The sequence below is a fragment of the Psammomys obesus genome, unplaced genomic scaffold, assembly GCF_907164565.1.
Source record: "Psammomys obesus unplaced genomic scaffold, mPsaObe1.curated_primary_1811, whole genome shotgun sequence".
Taxonomy (NCBI): domain Eukaryota; kingdom Metazoa; phylum Chordata; class Mammalia; order Rodentia; family Muridae; genus Psammomys; species Psammomys obesus.
Genome location: NW_026596073.1, coordinates 38935851 through 38955254, shown reverse-complemented (window position 1 = coordinate 38955254; position 19404 = coordinate 38935851).

Sequence of the window (19404 nt, the reverse complement as noted above, 5' to 3'; positions counted from 1 at the left end):
GCGCATGCACACTGCGCCCGCTAAAAGCGCACGCAAATAGAGCCAGCGTCACATTCTTTACTTAGGCAAAACTGAAAACACAGTGCACACTCCCAAAGCAGTGAACCTCTCTCATCTTCCTGAAAAAACAGCCCAGAAAACAGAAAGAGAGGATCATAGCCCAAACTACAATCTCGAGGAACAACCAGTGAGGATTATAAATAACCAGATGGCTAGAGGCAGACATAAGAACACTCCCAACAGAAATCAGGACATAAGAACCCCACAAAACAATGGACACTTCAATTCACTAGATATACAAGAAAACGACCTCAAAACTATGTTTCTCCAGCTATTAGAGGCCCATAGAGATGAAATGAACAAAGCCCTCAGAGAAATAACCAAAGAAATCGAGACTAACCAAGAGGCAACAAATCGTGGTCTCAGAGAAATGATCACGAAAATTGAGGCAAACAGAGAAGAAATGTACAAAGCTCTCAAAGAAATGTCCACACAAATGAAGGCAAATAAAGAAGAAATAAACAAAGCTCTCATAGAAATACAGGCAATTATACTCAAAGAAGTAGAGGCACAATTAGTGATACATAGAGAGGAAACGGACAAAAAAATAGAAGCTATCATTGAAAAGCAGGAGTCTACATTCAAACAGATGAAAGAAATGGTGCAAGACATGAAAACAGAATTAGAATCAATAAAGAAAACACAAATAGAGAAAAACCAGGGGCTGGAGAACATAGAGAAAAGATCAGGCACTACAAAGGTAAGCATCACCAACAGAATACAAGAGATGGAAGAAAGAATCTCAGGAGCCGAAGATACACTTGCGGAAATTGACACGACTCTCAAAGAAAAAATAAAATCAGAAAAGTTCCAAACACAAAACATCCAAGAAATCAAGGACACCATGAAAAGACAAAACCTAAGAATAATAGGAGTAGAAGAAAAAGAAGACATCAGGCTCAAAGGTCCGGAAAATATTTTCAAGAAAATTATAGAAGAAAACTTTCCCAATTTAAAGAAGGAGATGGCCATAAACATACAAGAGGCCTACAGAACACCAAGTAGACTAGACCAGAAAAGAAATCCTTCATGTCACATCATAGTCAAAACACTGAACCTACAAAACAAAGAAAAAATTCTAAAAGCAGCAAGGGAAAAAAGCCAAGTAAAATATGAAGGTAGACCTATCAGAATCACACCAGATTTCTCAACAGAAACTATGAAAGCCAGAAGGGCCTGGACAGAAATCATACAGTCCTTAAGGGACCACAGATTCCAACCCAGACTACTATACCCAGCAAAACTTTCAATCAACATAGACGGAGAATTCAAGATATTCCAAGACAAAACCAAATTTAAACAATATCTACATAGTAACCCAGCTCTATAGAAGTTACTAGAAGGGAAACTCCAAACCAAAGAAAACAACTACATCAATGGAAACAGAGGAAATAGATAACTACACAACAACAACAACAACAACAACAACAAAAAAAAAAAGAAGACAAGCAATGAAACTCAGTGACACCACCAACACCACATCTAAAGTAAGTAACAATTGGTCACTAGTTTCTATCAACATCAACGGACTCAACTCCCCAATTAAAAGACACAGACTAACAGAATGGTTGCGGAAACAGGATCCATCATTCTGTTGCATCCAAGAAACACACCTATGCAACAAAGATAAACACTACCTCAGAGTAAAGGGCTGGAAAAATGTCTTTCAAGCAAATGGTTCCAGAAAACAAGCGGGAGTAGCCATCCTAATATCTAATAAAATAGACTTTCAACCCAAGTTAATCAAAAAAGATAAGGACAGCCACTATATTCTCATCAAAGGAAAAATCCACCAAGAGGACATCACAATTTTGAATATCTATGCCCCAAATACAAGAGCACCTACATTCGTAAATAAAACAATATTAAAGCTTAAATCACACATTGATCCTAAAACCCTAATAGTGGGAGACCTCAACACTCCACTCTCACCAAGGGACAGATCAACTAGACAGAAAACAAATAGGGAAATAAAAACACTTACAGAGACCCTAAATCAAATGGACCTAATAGACGTCTACAGATCTTTTCATCCAAACTCAAAAGAGTATACGTTCTTTTCAGCACCGCATGGAACCTTCTCCAAAATAGACCATATAGTTGGTCATAAAGAAAGCCTCAACAGATACAAAAAGATTGAAATAATCCCGTGTATTCTATCTGACCACCATGGACTTAAGCTGGACCTCAACAACAGAAATCACAAACAGTCTACACGCACATGGAAACTGAACAACCTGTTACTCAACGACAGCTGGGTTAAGGAAGAAATAAAGAAAGAAATTAAAGACTTCCTAGAATTCAATGAAAATGAAGGCACAACATACCCAAATTTATGGGACACATTGAAAGCAGTGCTCAGGGGAAAATTTATAGCACTAAGTGTCTGCAAGAAGAAATTCGTAACATCACATACAAACAACTTAATGGCCCAACTGAAAACCCTAGAAAAAAAAGAAGCAGATACACCCAAGAGGAGCAGAAGGCTGGAAATAATTAAATTCAGGGCTGAAATCAATCAATTAGAAACAAATAAAACTATTCAAGGAAGCAATGAAACATAAAGCTGGTTCTTTGCGAAAATCAACAAGATAGACAAACCCTTAGCCAAACTAACTAAAAAGCAGAGAGAATCTATCCAAATCAACAAAATCAGAGATGAAAAGGGTGACATAACTACAGACACAGAGGAAATTCAAACAATCATTAGGTCATACTACAAAAGCCTATATGCCACAAAATTTGAAAATCTAAATGAAATGGACAATTTTCTTGATAAATTCCATCTTCCAACATTAAGTCAAGATCAGATAGAAAGACTGAACAGCCCAATATCCCCCAAGGAAATTGAAGCAGTCATTCACAGTCTCCCCTCCAAAAAAAAAAGCCCTGGACCAGATGGTTTCAGCGCGGAATTCTACCAGACCTTCAAAGAAGTGCTCACACCAATTCTCCTCAAACTATTCCACAAAATAGAAAAAGAAGGTACTTTACCAAACTCATTCTATGAAGCAACAGTCACCCTGATACCTAAACCACACAAAGACCCAACAAAAAAAGAGAACTTCAGACCTATCTCTCTTATGAACATTGACGCAAAAATACTCAATAAAATACTTGCAAACCGAATCCAAGAACACATCAAAGATATCATCCACCACGACCAAGTAGGCTTCATCCCAGGCATGCAAGGGTGGTTCAACATACGAAAATCCATCAATTTAATCCACCACATAAACAAACTGAAGGAGAAAAACCACATGATCATCTCCTTAGATGATCCTTAGATCATCTCCTTAGATGAAAAAGCATTTGACAAAGTCCAACACCCATTCATGTTTAAAGTCTTGGAGAGATCAGGAATACAAGGCACATATCTAAACATAGTAAAGGCAATATACAGCAAGCCTATAGCCAACATCAAACTCAATGGAGAGAAACTTAAATCAATCCCACTGAAATCAGGAACAAGACAAGGCTGCCCACTCTCTCCCTACCTCTTCAACATAGTACTTGAAGTCCTAGCCAGAGCAATAAGACAACTAAAGGAGATCAAGGGGATGTAAATCTGAAAGGAATAGGTCAAAGTGTCACTATTCGCAGATGATATGATAGTATATATGAGCGATCCCAAGAATTCAATCAGAGAACTCCTCCAGTTGATAAACACCTTCAGCAACGTGGCAGGATACAAAATCAACTCAAAAAAATCAGAAGCCCTCCTGTATACCAAAGACAAAATGGCCGAGAAAGAAATTAGGGAAACAACGCCTTTCACAATAGCCACTAACCACATAAAGTACCTTGGGGTGACTCTAAACAAGCAAGTGAAAGACCTGTTTGAGAAAAACTTCAAGTCTCTGAAGAAAGAAATTGAAGAAGATCTCAGAAGATGGAAAGATCTCCCGTGCTCATGGATTGGTAGGATTAACATTGAGAAAATGGCCATCCTGCCAAAAGCAATCTACAGATTCAATGCAATTCCCATCAAAATACCAACTCAATTCTTTACAGACCTTGAAAAAAAGATTCTCAGCTTCATATGGAGAAACAAAAAACCCAGAATCTCCATAACAATCCTGTACAACAACAGATCACCTGGAGGTATCTCTATCCCAGATCTCAAGTTGTACTACAGAGCAATAGTAATAAAAACTGCATGGTATTGGCATAAAAACAGAAAGGAGGATGAATTGAACCACATAGAAGTCCCAGAAATAAACCCACACACCTATGAATACTCGATTTTGACAAAGAAGCCAAAACCATTCAATGGAAAAGAGACAGCATCTTCAACAAATGGTGCTGGTCCAACTGGATGTCCACATGCAGAAAAATGAAAATAGATCTATATTTATCACCCTGCACAAAACTAAAGTCCAAGTGGATCAAAGACCTCAACATAAAACCAGATACTCTAAATCTGTTAGAAGAAAAAGTGGGGAACAGCCTAGAACTCATTGGTACAGGAGACAACTTCCTGAACAGAACACCAACAGCACAGGCTCTAAGAGCAACAATCAATAAATGGGACCTCATGAAACTGAAAATCTTCTGTAAAGCAAAGGACACTGTCATCAAAACAAAACGCCTGCCTACAGATTGGGAAAGAGTCTTCACTAACACTTTATCTGACAGAGGACTAATATCCAGTATATACAAAGAACTAAAGAAGCTGAAAAGCAGCAAACCAAGTAATTCAATTAAAAAATGGGGAACAGAGCTACACAGAGAATTCTCCCCAGAGGAATATCGAATGGTAGGGAAACATTTAAAGAAATGCTCAACCTCATTAGCCATCAGGGAAATGCAAATCAAAACGACCCTGAGATTTCATCTCACACCCATCAGAATGGCCAAGATGAAAAACTCAAGGGACAACACATGCTGGAGAGGTTGTCGAGAAAGGGAAACCCTCCTCCACTGCTGGTGGGAATGTAAACTGGTACAACCACTCTGGAAATCTATCTGGCGCTTTCTAAGACAATTAGGAATAGTTCTTCCTCACAACCCATCTATACCACTGCTAGGTATATACCCAAACTTTGCTCAAGTACACAAAAGGGATATTTGCTCAACCATGTTTGTAGCAGCTTTATTTCTAATAGCTAGAACCTGGAAACATCCCAGATGTCCATCAACGGAGGAATGGGTACAGAAATTGTGGTATTTTTACACAATGGAATACTACTCAGCAATCAAAAAGGAGGAAATCATGAAAATTGCAGGCAAATTATGGGATCTAGAAAAGATCATACTGAGTGAAATATCCCAGAAGGAGAAAGACAAACACGGTATATACTCACTTATATAGACCTATACAATATGATAAAGATAATGAAATCTATACACCTAAAAAAATAATCAAGAGAGTGGACATGGGATAAGATTATCAATCCTCGTTTTGAAAGACAGATGGGATGCACATTGAACACTGACCAGAGTCTACTGAGTGCATTTGAAAAACTCTAACTAGCAGTGTTTTAAAAGCAAAGACTCATGACCAAACCTTTGGCACAGGGAACCAGAAGAAAGAAGGGGAGTTAGTCTGATGAGGAAAGGATAGGAGCTCCACAAGGTCCAAATATATCTGGGCACAGGGTCTTTTCTGAGACTGACATTCAACCAAGGACCATGTATGAATGTAACCTAGAACCTCTGCTCAGATGTAGCCTGTGGTAGCTCAGTAACCAATTGGTTTCCCATAGTGAGGGGAACAAGGACTATTTCTAACAGGAACTCAATGACTGGCTCTTTGGCCTCCCCACCCACCAAGGGAGGAACAGTCTTGTTAGGCCACAGAGGAGAGCTTTGCAGCCATTCCTGAAGATACCTGATAAAACAGGATCAGATGAATGGGGAGGATGTCCTCCCTATCAGTGGACTTGGCAAGGGGCAGGGTGGAGATGAGGGAGGGAGGGAGGGACTGGGAGGGAATGAGGGATCGGGACAAGGCTGGGATACAGAGTTAATAAAATGTAACTGATAAGAAAAAAATAAAATTAAAAAAAAGAAGAAGAAGAAAAAATGTGCATCAGTAAAACGTGGAGCAGAAATCGAGAGAATGGCCATCTAATTTCTAGCCTGGTTTGAGAAGACTCATGCCACAAGAGGAAATCCACACCTGACACTATCAATGGCATCCTGCTATTCTTGTAGGCAGGAACACAGTATGTCACCAGAGAAGCTTTACCCTGAAACTGATGGAAACTGATACAGAGACCCACAACCAAACATTTAGTGGAACTTGGGGAATCCTGTGCAAGATGAAAAGGAAGAAGAAGCCAGAGGAGTCAAGGGGCAGAAAATATTTACAGAAACAACTAACAGTGGCCAATAAGGGCTCATAGAGACTGAACTGCCAAAAAGAGAGTGTTCATAGGATGGACCTAGGGCCTCTGCACATAAGTAACAACTGTGCATCTGGGTCTTCTTGTAGAATTCCTAAAATAGGAGAAGGGCTGTCTCTAAGTATGTTGCCTACTTTTAGACCCCTTTCCCCTCACTGGGCTTCCTAGGTTCAGTGGAAGAAGATGCACTCAGTCCTACTGCAATTTGATATACCAAGGCTGGTATATCTGGGAGGATTCTTCTTTTCCTCAGATTGCTGGATGGCGGAAGGGAGGGGAGAGAATGGGACTAGGAGGAGAATAGGGAGGAGAAGCTGTGACTGAGATGTAAGGTAAATAAGCTAATTAACAAAAAAAGAATAAAAGAAAAAAGTTGAGTGATATTTCATATTAGTTGTCATGTTGGAAGTAATAATTCAGAGATGGGGAGATGGCTCAGTGGATAAATCACATGCTGTGAGTGCATAAGGACTCACACCCCTGTTTATCTCCAACCCCTGTTTATCTATCTGATGCACACTGGCAGTAAGCTGCCCGTAATGCATGCACTGGGTAAGTAGAGACAGGATTCTGTTGCAGTGAACAGAAGTTGAGGATGATCTTTTAAATCCACCAATAGGCTCCAGATAAACATACTCTTGTGTATATACACATATAAAAACAGATATAAAGACACACCACATATGCACGAGGTTGAGAAAATACTGATAACCCCCCCCCCCTTTTTGGGTTGGCTAAATGTAAATCTTAATTTGCATGGATTCTTATTATATTTTCTCTACATATTGTTTTAAGGATAGGATTGTGACACATTTGACACTTTTTTTTATCTTGAGTAGGAAGGATTTTTTTTTTCTCTAAGAAGAATAAAATCTTGTGGGAAGACTGATTTTTATAGAGATAAATTTCCTTTTGGATGCTCTACTGTGTGAAGAGTCCCTGAATCTCCTGCAGCATTCTTCGGTTGCCTCCTTAGAAAGAGACCAGTGTATTTTCCCAAGCAGTGCTGATGTTCTAGTTTTCATAGTTGCCAAAGGCTTGAATGCCAATTAATTGGTCATTGAACAGTGAGAGGTGTTAAAGCTTTATGCAAGTGAAGGCTAATATTAAAAACTTCTATTGTTGGAGAAATGTTCCTGAATGGGCCCCTCAAAAACACCTTTTTCTTTGACTGCTTCTTTTGCTTCACAAAACAACAATGTGAGAAGATTCTTCCAATATGTCTTCCTATCTTGATATATTGCTAGATTATCATAACCAAATCTGGCAGGATAGCGTCTCCAAACCCAGGTAGATGTGGGGGTCATCTGAATGCCATACTCATGAAAGTCTGGAAGTACAGAAGGCAGCATAGCTCCTAAGAGCCTATATCAAGGAGTTGAGTGACAGTCAATAGATTTTGAAAAAAAAAACCTGTCTTAGTGGTGAAGAAACAAAAAAACTTTGAAAGAAAAACATTTAATTATCTTCTTGCCACAGTGTAAGAGAGTTAGTTAACAACCATCATGGAGCACAATATGGTGACAGGAAGGTGTGGTGCTACTGCATTAGCTAAGAGCTACAACCCAATCAGCAAGCAGATCCTGAAAAAGAGCCTGGGTCTGGCAGGGGCTTTTGAAAACTCAAAGCCCAACAACAGTGACACACTTCCTCCTACAAGATCACACCCACTCCAACAGAGCCACACTTCCTAAGCCTTCCCAAAAAGTATCACTAGCTGAGAAGCAGTCATTAAAATATATGAGCCTATGGGTGGCATTCTGGTTCAAACCCAGACAGTGCCTGAATTTATAAGAACAGGACGAAAGTGGAAAATCCAGTTCACGGCATGCGAAACATATCTAAATTCTGTGGCCACCAGCATGATCCATTTGGGTACAGTATACAACTAGAAATTAGGTCAAGAGAAATGGATTCTTCCTGGTATGTGGATGTGTTTGTAACAATAATAAATATAGAAAAGGATATTGTGTGCTTGAAAGGCAGATGGAGGGTGCAAGAGGAGTTGGAGGGGTTGCAATGATTTGAGTATAGTTTGCTCATTTATGAAACTCTCAAGTAACATTATGAATGATACCATAACCATTAATTTTCATTGTCTACATGGCTGCACTTAGAATCAAGAGAAAAATCTCTATTCATGTCTGTTTCGTGTTTCCATAGAGGTTTAACTCTGACAGGGAGACCCACCTAGGTGGTTATCACAGTTTCATGGCCTAAGGTTCAGCACTCGATAAAAACATGATAAAGTAACCTAAACTCGGAATTCATCTCTCTTTGACTCCTGACACTGAATAAAAGGAGACCAACTGCCACACATTACTGCCACCACAGGAAGAGACTTTATGTGATCCCTCCACGGAGGACTGGGTCCTCTCAAGCATGAACTCAAATAAACACTTCCTTTCTTAAATTTCCTTTGTCAAGAATTTTGTTTTAACCATAAGCAAAGCAGTTAGTATAAACACAAGGCTGTAGGAAGCTCATATATGAAATTATTGCAATTGCATTTTGGAAATCATTTTAATACCACAGTTCATTATACTATTAAAATGTATAGTGTAATAAAATTGATGCATGTCTGTGTAAAATAGTTATTGTTCATAGCTTTTTAATATTTTAACATGATCATCTGTATATTTTTCTGAGTCCTAATTTTTTGACAAGTGATTTTATTTTTATTTAAATTTTTATGTTTTTACATTAATTACATTTAATTTGCTTTGTAGCCCTCTTCCTCATTCCCTCCCAACCCCACCCTCCTTCCCTCATCTCCTCCCATGCGACTCTCCAGGTCCACTGATAGGGGAGGACCTCCTTCCCTTCCATCTGACCCTAGCTTATCAGGTCTCATCAGGACTGGCTTCAATGTCTTCTGTGGCCTGGCAAGGCTTCCCCTTCCTTCTGGGGAAGTGGGGGTGTACAAAGAGCCATTCACTGAGTTCATGTCTGAAACAGTCCCTGTTCCCCTTTACTAGGGTTCCCACTTGGATACTGAGCTGCCATGAGCTACATCTGAGCAGGGGTTCTTGGTTATATCCATGAATGGTCCTTGGTTGGAGTATCAGTCCCAGAAAAGACCCCTGTTCCAGATATTTTGGTTCTGTTGCTCTCCTTGTGGAGCTCCTGTTCTCTCTAGATCTTACTATTTCCCCCTTCTTTCCTAAGATTCCCTGCACTCTGCCCAAAATTTGATTATGAGTCTCAGCATCTGCTTTGATATACTGCTGGGTAGAGTCTTTCAGAGGCCCTCTGTGGTAGGCTCTTGTGCTGTTTCCTGTTTTCTCCTTCTTTCAATGTCCATCCCATTTGTCTTTCTAAGTGATGATTGATCATCTTACCCACGGTCCTCTTTCTTGTTTAGCTTCTTGAGGTGTACAGATTTTAGTATGTTTATCCTATCTTATAGGTCTAGTATCTACTTATAAGTGAGTATATTCCATGTGTGTCTTTCTGTTTCTGGGATACCTCACTCTGGATGATCTTTTCTGGATCTCACCATTTGCCTGCAAGTTTCATGATTTCCTTGATTTACTTGCTGAGTAAATGTACCACAATTTCTGTATCCATTCCTCTTTTGAGGGACATCTGGGTTGTTTCTAGGTTCTGGCTATTACGAATAAAGCTGCTGCAAACATGGTTGAACTAATTTTTAGTGTAAGCAATGACTTATGCTATGCATAAGTCATAAGCAATGACTATGACTTATGCAATAACAATGGCACAAAGTTAAAGAAACACCTCTCTGTTCTCTACTTTTCCACATACAGTTTTCTTTAAAATATTCACTCAGTGGCTGTGTCTTTGACCACCCCACCCCACCCCACCCCAAGGGAGGAGCAGCCTTGTTAGGACACAGAGGAGGAAATTGCAACCAGTACTGATGAGATCTGATAAACTAGGTCTGATAGAAAGGGAGGTGGACCTCTCCTATTGGTGGACTTGGAGAGGGGCATGGGTGGAGATGAGGGAGAGAGGGTGGGAATGGGAGAGAATGAGGGTGGGGGCTACAGCTAGGATGCAAAGCAAATAAAATGTAATTTATGTAAAAAAATAAAAATGTAATTAAAAAATAATCAAACCAATAAGGCAAAAAAAGTAAGTTTGGTTAGAAGGAAATAAGACAGAAAATTGAATTTAAAATTTGTAGTGCTTCTTGTGCTGTAAACAAATGAAAGTGAAATTAAAAGAAAGAGGAATACAAAAATAACCTGAATATTTAATTTAAAATTTAAAATAGCAAATAATTAGCAAAAACTATATAAATTGAGTTGTATAACCTCTGAGTCTTTTTAATGTTCATGTGATTTTTACTTGCAAGCGTTGAATAGCAAATTTTTCCTTGCATGGATATAACCTAGAACCCCTGTTCAGATGCAGCTTAGCATCCAAGGGGGTTTCCCTAATAAGGGGAACAGGAATTGTCTTTGACATGAACTCAGTGGCAGGCTTTTTGATGCCTTCCCCCCCCCCCCCAGGGAGGAGCAGCCTTGCTAGGCCACAGAGCAAGACAATGCAGCTAGCTCTGATGAGAACTGATAAACTAGATTTGCATGGAAGGGAAGGAGGATCTCCGCTATCAGTGGACTTAGAGAGGGACCTGGGAGGAGATGAGGGAGGGTGGGTGGGGATTGGGAGGAAATGAGGGAGGGAGCTAGAGCTAGTATACAAAGTGAATTAATTGTAATTAATATAAAAATAAAAATTTGGAGAAAAAAATTTATAATTTTCAAAAAAATGTATATGACTCATAATCAGTGATAGTGAAGTAGTTACAAACTATAATAAAGATAATATGTTGTCTTTTTGTTATTTTTTTTTTTTCCAGAGCTGAGGACTGAACCCAGGGTCTTGCACTTGCCTAAGCACTCTACCACTGAGCTAAATAAGGGACTACCTCTGATATAATCTGATTGGCCTGCTCTTTGATCACCTCCCCCTGAGGAGGGAGCAGCCTTAACAGGCCACAGAAGATGACAATGCAGCCACTTCTGATGAGAACTGATAGACTAAGATCAGAAAGAAGGAGAGGAGAACCTCCCCTATCAGTGGACTTAGGAAGGGGCATGCATGAAGAAGGGGAAGGGAGGGTGGGATCGGGAGGAGAAGAGGAGGGCTTATGGGGGGATACAAAGTGAATAAAGTGTAATTAATAAAATTAAATTAAATTAAAAAAGAAAAAAGATAATATGTTGTTTATCGGAATGAAAAAAGAATATTCACAATGAAGACATTCTTGTTGGTCCTTCATTTCCACTGCACATTTTTTGTTTTGTCTTTTTTTTTTTTTTAAATTTCACTTTTACTATTCCGTAGACTTTCATGGCAACTTTCTCTTTCTACCTCTTAGAGGCTGTTTATATTTCTGCCATAGAATTGCAGTGAAAGACCATGAAGGCCTATATGCATTCATTTAATCACAAGGTTAGCCCAGAATGCAGTATGAGATACTGTGTAAATTACATAATCTCTGTGCGGAGCGAAGGTGCTCATTTAAACAGAACTGGTAGTTTCTGACACTTGCTGGGAATTTCTGTGGCAACTGCCACCTACCACAGTGTCACTACCTTACTGGGTTTGTCCTCCAGTCTTTCCCTGTAATGATTCAGACAATTAACAAAACACTCCAGATAAAAGTTTTTGGACACTGAGATTGCGAACACCTACGGGGTGTTGCTCTTTTGAATGCCCTTCATGTTCATAGGTGTGTTCACCTCTCTTTTGTTTGAATGATCAACTTTTTCCTCACAGTAAGTAAAAATTCATTGCCAGTTTCTAGTGTTAAATTCACTCTAGCCTAGGTCATAATTATATATTTATTTTTGTGTAGTTATGAAACACTTTTTGAGACTGCATATTTCATGGAAAAAACAATAGTGAGCCAAAGACCGCTTTATCTTGCACAATAATTGAATTTATTCTTCATGGTAAAGCAAAGCTGTTATGCTTTAGACTCCTGATAGGAAGATTTTTAATTTTGTCAAACTTCATCATGTAGCTTTGGGACTGTGTTTGTGATACATTATTTTCAGTGTTATAAATTTATTTTCATATTTGTGTTTTCACATCATTAGAAATTAAACATATAAGGAGTATCCTTACACAACTGTCTTCTATTTCTGGAAAATAGGTTATTTCATTTTGTAAGCTCCCGAGATGGGATTTCACTCTGGCATGCCATCTGGCAAGATAATAGGATAACATCTAAAATCAATACTTTAATATGACCTAGCTAAAGCCTAACCTCAATGAGAATTAATGACATATGGCTGAAGCTTAAGAAGGAAAAAATAATGTTACCTTAAAAACATACATGCAAGAGAAAGTCCCCAGAACTGTCTTATTAGGAAAGGGTAATGGATATAAAGAGGCTGTAGTAATTTTATGTTCATTTAACAGCTACTGGCTACATTTCTTACAAACATATTTTTATTTCCTTTCATTTTTATCTATTGTTTTTGTTTTTGTTTGAGACAATGGCTTACTCAGTATTCCAAGCAGCTGGAATTCACTATACAACACCCTCTGTTGAACTCAGCCTTTTGAGCTTTCTAAATATCAAGTCACATATTGCCATTATTAAAATAACAAAATATTTAATTGATAGTTAACAAATCTCCAACCTAAGCTAAGAAAAAGGTAACAATTTACTTAACATGTGTGGATTAACATATAAAATGACACAGATGTTCAAAATATACATATTATAAGAATGGTCATTTATGTTAAAATATGTTATAAAGGCCATGACAATAAGAGCAAAAGTCACAGAATCTACAATCCAAATAATGCCTTCTGCTTTACTTAATGATATATTGTATATTAGAATGAGAAAGGAGATGTTTAAATGAATTCAAAATATATTTTAATCTCCTAAAATGGCACGTAGTCACGCACGAAGGAAAAGTGTGAGATTAATTTTGTTTAATCAGTTGCTTCAGAATTAACTCTCCGAGGTGGATTAATCACTCAGAATTTCAGAATTTTTACACCTCATGCAAACGGTCCAAGTTCAGGTCTCCAGGCATTCACATTTGGTTATCGACAGTTTCCTGTAACTCCTGCTCCAAAGGCTCTGATACCCTCTCTGGGCACCCATGGACACCTGCAATCATGGGCACATATTCCATACAGCAGCACACGCAGGCCCAGAATTGAAAATAAAAACAAAAGCTTTTAAAAATGGTAAAGAGAGCAAAACCCTGTGAGTTCTGTGATTGTGCATTGGTTGGTTGTGTTTGATTGCTGGCCAACTATGGCTAATGCAATTCATTTGTTCTTGTAAATGAATAAAAAAAAATGTCTTCCACAGGTTTACAAATGCTTCGTAGCATTTACATTATGAACATGGTCTTTTCTGACAGTTGGATTGTTCACATCCATAATGAGTGTTTCATCTATTAAACATAAACAGCATGGTCTTTAGAGATACTTTAATCAAAATTGTGGTTATATATAACTCTCACTGTATTTATGTTGATTTTTTTCTTATATATTACAATCTATATTATTAATCTACAAGTTTGGAACTGTTTCATTTAACTGTGTTTGCCTTATCTTGTACCTTAACAGATATGATGTATTACAACTAATTTCCATTTCATGCTAACCTCCCACATTGTCTATGGTAGAAATAATTGTGTGACATTGGTTCTTCTGAGAGTTTAACTTCCCTTTCTGTGTCTGCTAGTGTTGCATGGATTCTTTTACTTGTCATTTGGTTGGTAACCATACATTTTTATTTTTAAATATCTCTGTCTATAATATATCATGTACAATGAGGGTAATGCAAATTTGAATTTAATATGTTTTCTTACTTACTTGACACTCTGGTTGTGATTATGCTGAGTTTTACCATTTTGTCATTCTGGAAATTGTTTACATAAATTCTTATCAACTAGTTTATGTGTTGGACACAATGTTCTCAAATCATTTCAACATATTAAAAACTTTATATTTCTATTTACCTTCAGTTTTCTTCAGGACAGTTTCATTGACAGCCCTCAAAGAAGTGTCTTTTTGAAAATTTTTAATTAAAAATTTATTTGTATATTCCTTACAGTTTATTCACTTTGTATCCCAGCTGTAGCCCCCACGCTCATTCCCTCCCAATACCACCTTCCCTCCCTCATTTCATCCCATGCCTCTCTCCAAGTCCACTGAGAGGGGAGGTCTTTCTCTCTTTCCATCTGACCCTAGCTTATCAGGACTGGCTGCACTGTCTTCTACCACGGCCTGCCAAGGCTGCACCCTACTTAGGGGGGAGGTGATCAAAGAGCCAGCCACTGAGTTCATGTCAGAGACAGTCCCTGTTCCCCTTCTAGGGAACCCACTTGGAATATAAGCTACCATGGGATACATATAAGCAGGGGTTCTAGGTTATATGTATGAATGATCCTTGGTTGGTATCAGTCTCAGAAAAGACCCTTGTGCCCAGATATTTTGGTTCTTTTGCTCTCTTGTGGAGTTCCTGTCCTCTTCAGGTCTTACTGTCTCACCCTTCTTTCATAAGATTCCCTGAACTCTGCCCAGAGTTTGCTTATGAGATATACTGCTAAGTAGAGTCTTTCAGAGGCCCTCTGTGGAAAGCTCCTGTCCTTTTTTCTGTTTTCTCCTTCTTCCAATGTCCATTCCGTTTGTCCTTCTGAGTGAGGATTGAACATCTTATGCAGAGTCCTGCTTCTTGCTTAGCTTCTTTAGGTGTACAAATTTTAGTACAAAGTTTATCCTATACTCTATGTCTAATAGCCACTTATAAGTGAGTATATACTATGTGTGTCTTTTTGCTTCTGGGAAAACTCACTCAGGATGATCTTTTCTAGATACCAGCATTTGCCTGAAAATTTCATGATTTCCTTGAGTAGTATTCCATTGTGGAAATGTTCCACAATTTCTGTATCCATTCCTCCATTGAGGGACATTTCAGGTTTTTCCAGCTTCTGGCTATTACAAATAAAGCTGCTACAAACATGGTTGAGCAAATGTCCTTATTGTGTACTTGAGTGTCTTTTGAGTATTTGCCTAGGAGTGGTATAGCTGGATCTTGAGTTAGTACTATTCCTAATTGTCTGAGAAAGCACCAGATCGATTTCTAAAGTGGTTGTACAAGTTTACATTCCCATCAGCAGTGGAGGAGGGTTTTCACTGTGCTTTTCCTTTCCCATCTCCATATATCTTAGCTTACTTTCTAATTTTCTTCCTTCGTCCCTAATCTCTTTCTTCTTTCATAACTTCTAGATTCTATTACCCTCTCTTGCTCTTCTTCCTTCCATTTAGAACTCCATGGATTTTCTAATAATCAGCTTTTTTCTTATTCTTACATTTATGTCATATACATAATCAGTAGTTCATAAGGATGATGCACAAATGTCCTATCTATATATATTTTGATGAGAGAATAAAACAAAAGTTTGTTTTTCTGAACTGGACTTCTGTAACTTTTTGAAAAGATCCAAATATACTGAATTATATTTTAAGAAAAAGAATATTGTTTCAACATTTATTTACCATTTTGAATAATTCTGATGAATAAAAATATATATTCAGCATCTAGCATGGTTCAACAGTTAAGAGTAATTGTTATTCCTGCAAAGGCCCTAATATCAGCTCCTAGCATTTATATCATACCTTATTCCAGCTCCAAGGGCTAAAATACCTTCTTTTTTTTAAAAAAAAATAAAATGACTTGGAGAGTGGCATAGGAGGAGAGGAAGGAGAGAGGATAGGACTGAGAGAGGGCTATAGCTGGGATACAAAGCAAACAAACTGTAATTAATATAAAAATAAAAAATTAATTAAAAATGAATGAATCTAAAACAATAGAAATATGTGTGTATTACAGTGTCTTTGATAGAGCTTACGTTTTATACATGTATACATTAATAAACAGTTATCCGGAACCAGTTATGTACCTACCTATCTGATTTCTTTCACTACAAAACACAAAATATTGTTTCTACTATAATTTTATAAAACTCAAAGTATATCTTTGCATTATATCCTTTAATTTTCACTTCTTTTTTGGCATTTTTATTTTTCAGCCAGTATCAGGATTCCTTTGACAGCCATCCAGTGACCAATATTTTCGTCCACCTCTCAAGGTATATCTCAGTTTGTACAGATTTAGAGGCTATCATCTTTATCTTATTTCAATAAAGACATCACATCACTGTCTTCTGTTCTTCAATGTCTCCAAAGACATATTTAATGCTGTACTTAGTGGTTCTACTAAGGTAATTTACTCCCTTGAACTCTTCTGACTCGTTGCTTTCTCTAATTTTTGTTATTTCCTTAGGCACTTTGTGCTGTGATGTGCATGCATCACTTTTTTTCCTTTCTGGAAATTTGCTGAAGTTCCTGAGCGTGCAGAACCTACCACGAAAAGCAATCAATAAGTCAATATACTTTCACATGTTGCTCTCTTCACATCTCTAGGTTTTATGCATCTGAAGTCCAGATTATGTACACCTTGGGCTGAATCTCCTGTGGAAATTCATGTTCGTATTGGCCCTCTACTTTTCTGTGCTACTTTCTGTTTCTTTGAATTAACTGTCTAATATTTTGATCGTTAATTTTCATTGCCAGCTTTACACAGTCTGGTGTCAGCTGGAAGGAGGAAACCACAAATAAGGCCTTTTCCTGTCAGACTGACTTGTGGGTACAACTATGGGGTTGTTTCTTGATCGCTAATTGATACAGGACAGTAGAGCACACAGTGAACCATGTACACCTAGCAAGTGGGCCATGGCTTTGTAAGAGAGATGGTTTTGATCAAGAACTCAGGAAAGAAAGCAAATCAGTGTTACTCTATAATATCAGCTTCAATGCATGCTTCCAGGTTCTTGCCTTGATCGATTCTTATTTCTCTTACTGGTAAACTGTGACCTGGATCTGTAAGTTGAAATAAGTGAATTTCAGCACAGCTTCAGAAAGCACAGTCACACCTCTCATAAAGACTTTTGTGTCTTCTCCCAAGACAGTGCTCGTGTGTTCATAGAACTTATTCTAGAAGGGTTCACATCATGTTTAAGGATATGGTAAAATTTGTTTTGCTTGGCTGATGGCTTACCTGGCTGCACAACTTGACATTCTAATCTATCTGAGAAGCAAGAGTGATGTATAGTGCTTGCTTCAAGTATATCCGTATTTCTATAATGAAAATATGTGTTCATTTTAATAATATATTGAAGCCATTTATAATATAGAAACTCTTACAAGATGAATGCATTGTAGTCAATGAGAAAAATAGTAACTTGTCTCCTTATTCCCAAAGCACATTTCTCTTCTATGCATTATTGCTTACTGACAACAGAATTTGTCGGGCTGATTGTACACATTAACCTGGACCCTCAAATTAGTTTTGTGATTATATTGTCAAGTAAGAAAAATCCTATCATCTAAAGTGTGACAATTACTGAAATTATTCTGCGGAAGGAGTAAAGGCTAAGTACCTGTCACTGGGCAGCTCTGTGAGGTGACAGGCTTCTACCCTTAAGTAGAATAGCATCTGGACTCTAAATAGGTCCTAAGCTAATGTTACAGAATTTTGGATCAGAAGATCTAGTTAAAAATATACATTTTAAACAAAACTTCAATAACTAAAAGCCACTGTGGAAGCAGAGATGGCTCAGCAACCGAGAGCACTTACTATTATTGCTGAGGACCCAGTTGAGTTTACAGAACCAATGAGATGGCTGACAACGGTGTGCGACTCTTGTTTCACAAGGACCAGCGTTCATTTCTGTCCTCTGTGGACACTGCACATGCAGCATGCACTTGTGTACCTCTAGCCGAAATACTCCTTGTCATAAAGTAAACTTTAGTTAAAAAGAAGTACTGGTCACTATAATAAACATTAGCAACTTTGGGAAGATGATCTTAACAAACAGCACTGAAGAAAAGGGCTGTCTGGTCATGTCACTGCACTCACAGTGCAATAGCAGAGCAATAGTGAGAAGCAGCCATATAACGAAAGTCCACTGTACCTATTGATGCAGTCTGAAAAACTTCTGATTGTTTTCATAAAGTATATCCATGCTTTTAGGTAAGTAATACTGGAAATTAACTCTAACTATATAATATGTTGTCATTGACTGTCAGGTTGGTTCTTGGGAAATTAGAGCCATTTGTTGCTTGAAATGTGGTCATTGTGAGCAGAGGAAAGACAAGTAAAAGCACTATGGGTAAGAGATGCACATACTATAAATGAAGTGAAATCTAAGCATTGAAGTTCCTTCCTTCAAGGGCCTGTGCCAACACATTATTACACAGCCTTAACCTATATCTATAATGTTGGGAAAAAAACACAAATTAAATAAAGTAACAATTTTAAATCAATCATTCCAGTTTTCTTTATAATTAAATGAAATATCTCTTGCTTAAGAATATTTGTGCTTTCAAAATACAAACATGTAGTGTCATCATGAAAATAAAAGCAGGTGTTTCCACACCATTCCCAAAAATATCTTCCTTGAAAGTATTTTTTTGGGGGGGATCCTGTGCCTAAGAGACAAAAGAACAAACAGATGATTTAAGTTTTTATATCACAAAGCAAGTGACATTTGCAGGTATATACATAAACCATTGTGGTTTAAAAAGAAGAAAGATAATCTTATTGATTAGTGAAAGGAAGGTATTTGTCTTTCTCTGGTTGCCCCGTGTATAAGTACTGTTCCAGGCATGAAGAGAAGATGGGTGGATTTTTAGGAATCACAGGATCTGATTGTCTTGACTGATGACTCTCCAGATTAGCCTGGCTTCCTGGCTGCTTCTGGCAAATTACCATATTCTGGTGATTGTCTCTTTGGATGTTGCATTTCTTAAAACAATAGTGAATACATGAAGGTCACCAGCTTTGTGGATCCAAAAGAATTAGAATGTAACAATTTGGAGCCTAATGTAATCAGACACACTTGGTGTTTATTGTATTTGTCAACTATTTTAAGTTTAAACATTTATTTTAAATACTTCTACATTAGAAACTATATATATTTCA